Here is a 7,144-nt window from a genome sequence, read left to right as displayed (position 1 = left end):
CTCACAGACAAAACATATCGATCTGACAAAAAGTGGTGGTGTCTTTTAAATTGACACAGACACTTGTTCGTATTGTGACGAATATTTTAAATCATCATTTTAAATTGGACTGTTTGTTGATTTTGAGAATAGCTTATCTGAATAGCAAAATACATGAGATTTAATTATGTGTATTTGGTAGATAAATTATATTAATTTATCAAATATATCAAAACATTCCAGGAAACTAATATCAATTTTTCTAAAGGTCTACAATATAGATATTTAATCATGTAAAAATGACAAAATATTTGATCTAAACTTTAATACGTATCTCAAAAAAGCATCCCCAATTATATTGGAAAGACACATTTAAAAAAAAATATTTTGAATTTTTTTTTTGATTTACAATGGAAATTGATATTCCTGTATCAAACAGACAGATAGACAGGCGTTTTAATTGTGGAATCAGACAGACAGAATGTAAACTTTCTGCAGCTGACAAAAGCACGGGACAAAGAGCTACTGGTCATTTCAGGTCAAGCCCACAGAATATTCAAGACGCATTACCGATATAAATGTGTAATAACAGGAAATATAGGGTATCATTTCTTGTAGAAGCATAGGTCTTAGGTTCATCTTAGTTAAGCTTGCTGAATAATTCATTGAATGTGTACCTATTGTATAATGAATGCTAGAGTAAAAGTCAAATGCCGAGAAATGAAATCGATAACGACTTTTATAAAACAGGCAATTTTGCATGGCTGCATAACGCTATGTACAGCCGCAAATCAACATTTTAGGTTTGATTGGCTAGATAATCAGTGAGTTGATTTCATTTACGTAATATTTCAGACTTTCAGCATCTTAACATTTTTTTTGATCGAGAATTCTTATCAACTATTCTTAAACACTCGGCCTGAGTTTGTTCCTACAATGTAGTCTTTCGCAGAATTTGAATGTTTGATTTAATTTTATTTATTGCATTTTTCACAATGCAATTTTGGATTAAATTATTAACAAGTAGTAATAGATCAATAATAAGCAATTTTCATATAATTTAACTGAAATCTTAATATGTATGAAGTTGGTTTCTGACCATCAATCAAACTACTCTCTCTCTCTCTCTCTCTCTCTCTCTCTCTCTCTCTCTCTCTCTCTCTCTCTCTCGTTTTATTCATTCATAGAATTTATTTGGCTGGTTGGCAAATTCGGGAAAGATTAAGACTTTAATCCTAGCCATTAACTGATCAATATCCTCAATATTTTATGATACCATGTAAAAATCGGCCAGTAAAACAGATTCCGCTGATATAAGCGCTAAAGGAAGCCAATTTCGACTAAGGATTCCTACCCAAAGATGCAGATTTCATGACAATATACAATACAGATCAGTGCTCTACGTTCTATCAGACATAGCATCTATCTGTCTTTCCTGAGTAGATCTACACGGATTCAAACTATATCAATGACCTTTATACACTGGAGAATAAAGATCTTAATGAGGGGTAGGGGTAGCTAAGAGTGGGAGTAAGGCATGATGATCAAATGCTATGTTTTATTTGAAACCAGTCAAATAAAACCCATGTTACTGTATCATGTCAATAAAATTAGAATTAAAAAAAAAACACTAAAAATTGACCAATATCTTAGCATATATATCATAGATAAACCATAACATGATTTTTAGTGTATGTGGGGATATTATTGTATAAGACACGGTCCTTTCAATACATAGGGGTTTTGCTCGCCTGTAAACCGAAATTTGATGGTAAATAGATTCTTCGAGTTAAGGCGGGTCCCTACTACATCGTAACTTATTAATTTAACTCAGTGTAATAAAGAAGGGAAGGAACGATAATAAGAATAAAGAGGATCTGATGGGTGTTTAAAATTTTCCATCCAACCAGATAATATTTTCAAAGCTGTACATGTTGAAATGTATTACAACAGGATTCTGAAACAAGTTGTGAAACTTACACTAATCCGTTTCCTCATTTGTTCTATATTTTGTCTGCCCAGTAAGGCGAAGCATGAAATTGGTTGAGAGAAAGAAAAAAGTAAGAGAAGAGAAGAAATAATAAGGACAACGAAGATATGATAAGTGTCTAAAATTTTCAATCAAAGCCAGATAGTATTTTCAAAGCTTTCATGTACATGTACATCTATCATGCAGATAAATTCATATTTGTTCAAAGCATCGCTCCCGGAAACCAGGATGGTCATACATGTATTATGTGAAACTCCTTCATCAGTGTATTTGATTCATCGGGTATATCAAAGAAAGCTCCGTGTACATTGTGTATATCAGAACGTTTCAGGTTTTCTTTTCTAAGACTGTAGACAATATAAAACAGTTAGATTTTTAAAAATCTTAGTAGATATTGTATAGTGGAGTTTCGTCCTAAAAAATTGGTATATTTAATAAATTTAACAGTGATTTCAAAAAGGAGTTGGTGAGAAGTTACTAATACATGTATTCGTAGTGATGATATATCAACAAATAGATCAACAATCTGGCTAATACATATACAATGCCAAAAACTGAATCCCATCAAATTTTTTGACTTTAATGCATTCTAAAAATATTTCTGAATGGCATGAAACGCTAATTTGTATAATGTATTTGTCGCTAAAGAAGTTCTTTTCATATATGAAATCTTTGGTCCAAATGGTTAAAGCGAGAGGACCCTTAATAAGGATATACAATTTTACATTGAAATACAATGATAAAAAAAAATCTAATTTTTTTTACCAAAGCATCAAAACCAAAAACCACAGTCATTACATTCTAAAATTTTAAACGAGCGCGACATATTAAGTGTCTCAATAAAGTAGCATTTATAGAATCAAATTCCGCTCCAAAATCAACGAATAGTTCAGTTTGTAAAGTTGATATTGAATCAAACTAGCATTTAGAGGTGTGAAAGATGTGATTCCTTTTAATGTGAAATTTCCTTGAATAAATGATTTTGTACACTGTAGAAGCGATAAATATACTAAATATAGTTAACTAATTTTATTATAGTAGCTAGTGATTATCATGCTATAAGGATTGCTGTCTTCGGGTCTCTGGTATTTGATTATTGTAGCATAGCTTTGCTGTTTCTACAAAGGATCCCCCTACACAGAGTGAATGCATTTCTCGGTACAACCTTTGCTTTAGCCCTCTGGATGCTTAATTTATCACTTGAATAAACTTCTTACATCTCGTAATGAATGTGTGTATATCAGAGTCGACTTTTACGTATTTGATTTAAATGTTTATTAATCTGTTCTATATCTGATGCTTTTATTAATCTGTTCTATATCTGATGCTTTTATTTTTACGTAATACGTCTTCACGTTGCTTTCCTCGGGCTCTCTCTTTATTTTTCTTGTGTGTGTTTTCTAGTATTTAAGTTTTTTCAAAACCGTAAAGAATGTTTAACTCGCCCTAAAGGGGGCGGAGGGCCCAGTTTTCCGTGCTCTGGAGAATAACAACATTTGAATCACACAGAAGGTATGACATTCATTACACAGGTGCATCATCACATTCTACAACCAAAACACCTGAGTCCGTGACGATGTGACGGAGGAGACTGCAGCAGGCCACGCCCACTCACCTGAGGGATCTGCTTCCTTCATCTACAGCAGCAGCTCGAATGGGGCCCTATCGGACCCTGAACATGTAGACATATGTAGGGTAAGGACGGGCCTGGTTAGGGACTTATAGATCCACAAAACAAGGCAATGGACCACCCAGGCGGCCTCACTGAGCTTGATTTATCGGTGGCTCCATTGACAATAGTGGTGCTGCTCTGAGTATTTACTATAGACAAAAGTATAACGGACTGCTGAGAAGAGCCTCTCCTACTCTATTATATTTTACCCTATCCCCTCCTGTCATATCCTATTCTATCATATTTTACCCTATCCTCTCCTATCATATCCTATATTCTATCATATTTTACCCTATCCTCTCCTATCATATCCTATTCTATCATATTTTACCCTATCCTCTCCTATATACCATATCTTATTCTATCATATTTTACCCTATCCTCTCCTATCATATCCTATTCTATCATATTTTACCCTATCCTCTCCTATCATATCTTATTCTATCATATTTTATCCTATCCCACTCTATCATATCCAGCAACACTTAATGGAAGCGCTCCAGAAATAACTCTCTGCTCTGACACAGTTTATACGCCAATCGTGTCAGAACCAAATGAATTTTCCACATTTCTTCCAAAACACTGATTTATTATTTATGGTCATATCATCTCTCTTTTTTCAGCTTGCTCCTTCTAGCTGCTTCTCGTGCTAAAACTGTATAACGTCTATCCTTATGAATCGGAAATATTTCTCTCAGCATGTTATTTAAAACACCCAGGAGGGGAGTATATTACTATTTATTTATTTTATAGAATTATTAATTCATTATTTTGTCTATGTTTTGAACGCAATTTACCACTAGTAATATTATTCATTACTACTCTAGAAAAAACAATTAAATCAATCTTTTTTATTCTATCTATAATAATATAAAGGTAAAAAATTTAAAAGTTCATAATAATAATGTGAAAATTTTAAAAGTTCATACTGGCCAGCCATTCTCTTAACAGCTGTTGAAATACTTAAAGTCTATGTTAGGGTTAGAGACCCGATAAACCAACCGTGGATCATTTCGGTTCCCGGATTACCAATAACTCCCTTCACTTTTTGGACAACTTTTATTATGACAGTGACATTTTAAAGCTATTACAAGTGATATATGCCATTATCATTTTATTAAAACGAATGACAAAGCCCCCACAGACCCTGAAAGCCTTTGATACCAAATTTCCCAAGGCAAGAACTCCTATCCATACGGCAAAATCCTGATAAGACAGGAGAATGTCCGTATATTTCTCGTTAATTATATAGAGGGGTATTTTGTACAGGTATCTTTTTTAGCGTTATTTCTTGTTTTCCTTTCGCTTATATGTACATTGGCAATGTAATGTATATGTATAAGTGTGTATTCCAGGGAAGTATTTGTCAGAACATGTACTTCTATACAGCTAGATGCCAGAGCCCCTAATGTCGTTAATCATCTCGCCAAAAACAGGTCCGCGAAACGCTTAACTCGAGTGATGTCATCAAAACGACAGCAAGCATGACGCAGCCCCGGGCTCCCACAGATGGTGAAAAATGGTCAACACCCATCAACCCTTGTTTTCCAAGGTCAGATGGCTCAGGGCGCTAGCCAGAGTGATCCATCTTCTCAGAAGCTTCTGGAGAAGATAAACTTTCTTTAATTTACTTCAAATACTTTGTGCTGAATATGCAGTAATTTTGTACTTTTTTAAAGTTGTTAAAAAACCAACACCACGATTTGCAGCAAAGTCCGCAATGCTTGAAGAGTGCGAAAGAAGTGATTGGTTTCCCCTAATCTTGTCGGTCAGTCCTATGATAAGTACAGTAAATCTCACCCCCTACAGCAGAGTGACGAGACGGCTTAATATTATTAGGGTGTGGTGAAAAATGACCCAGTCAGCGACACCCACCGCGTCTATTCCATTGTTTTTATAGAACTTTGACACGGTTTTGTATTCATACACATATATCTTAATTATATGACTCAACTTTACTCTGATTCACCTGGACACTGTGGAAATCCCTCTTTTACACTGACCACTCAAATATCTGTGTTTCAGTATCAACATACCTTCATCCCAGATAATATTTTGTTTTATTTTTAGATAAAAGTATTATTTGTTTTTATCATAAAAATGTTTTTATTTTATTTACAATTAATAAGACAATTCTCCTTATTTTTATTCAAACATCAAAATATCATCTTTTTCCTTTAAGATCACATAAAACACATTCAAAATTTTGGTTGCCAGTGATACATTTCTGTGGCTCTTACAGAATGGTCTGTTAAATCGATTTTGCCCCAAAACGAATACTTGCTTATTTCTCTCAGGTTCATATTGGGCCTTGTAACATTGTATTTCTTAAATGAGCTTGCGTGGGATTTAGAAAAATAAGTGTTATGTAATAATACCAATAAACTGAACTGATAAAAAGTCTAGCCAGAATTCAAGCGAGATTTATATCACAATCAGCAATTCCAATAGTCGCTTAATCTGACTTCTACTCTTCATCTCTGGCGAATTTGGTTAACACTGTTCGGTGCAAGATATGTTAAATATTTTAACTGAAAATGGTTTCTATTCATCCAAAGTGTGTTTATGGCACCTTTTGTCAAAGGTTAAAAAAAAAGAGGAAATGGACAATCATCACCCAATCCGTAGTCTTCTTTGAAGTCGGAAAATAAAATGACAGCAAAAATTATACAATCTCTATTCGAGATTGATAGCAAAAGCCCATAGTCCCTATCGTAATAGTTGATAGTATTCTCTTCATCATCTACTTTTTGACGTCTTTTGAAGTCCGACAATGCAACTTTCCGAGGAACAGCATTATACAATGCTGATGGTAAAAAGTGTAGACTTTTTTCGTCTTTCAGAAACCTAATTAACCAGAAACGAATTCTCTTGGGAGTTTATTACGTAATACAAAACATGGCGAATCCATAACCAAATTAGATCTAATTTAATTGAATTTTCTGGTACATGTTTTTTCAGTCCAAGATTTTGCAAATATTTTACCTCAAAATATTGAAAACACGAATCCCCTGAGCAGAACTTTAAAAACTGAAACTTCAAATTCGAATTAAAAGAATGTGTATTAACAAAATTGCTCTCAATAATTCTTAATCATCTAGCTACATATCAACTGTTTATGAGAACATATTAGAACTGCCAGACGGAACTGATATATCCCTTACTTGGGACGTTCCCAGGCCTTTACGATATGGAACATAGCCGGATCCTCGCTGTAGGACATTAATAGACTTACAGAGGGCTTTGATATTCAGTATTAATAAGTTTTCACAGGAGATGATCCCATTGCATTTTCTTGGCCATTGGATCGATCTGCACACTGTGCACCTCGCACAGATAATGGCCAAAACTTGTTATTCGGGGGCCCGCATTGGCGTGAGTGTTGGCCTTTCTCTTGGCAATGCTTGTGAGTACCCCTGTCTGCCTAACATCAATATTCCGCTGTCTAGAGATCCCGTACATGCTGACTTAGCATGTAGTTGAGTCCGCCTGTTCTGGAAAAT

The sequence above is a fragment of the Magallana gigas genome, chromosome 2 (assembly GCF_963853765.1).
Source record: "Magallana gigas chromosome 2, xbMagGiga1.1, whole genome shotgun sequence".
Taxonomy (NCBI): Eukaryota; Metazoa; Mollusca; class Bivalvia; order Ostreida; family Ostreidae; genus Magallana; species Magallana gigas.
This window is presented reverse-complemented; position numbering follows the sequence as displayed.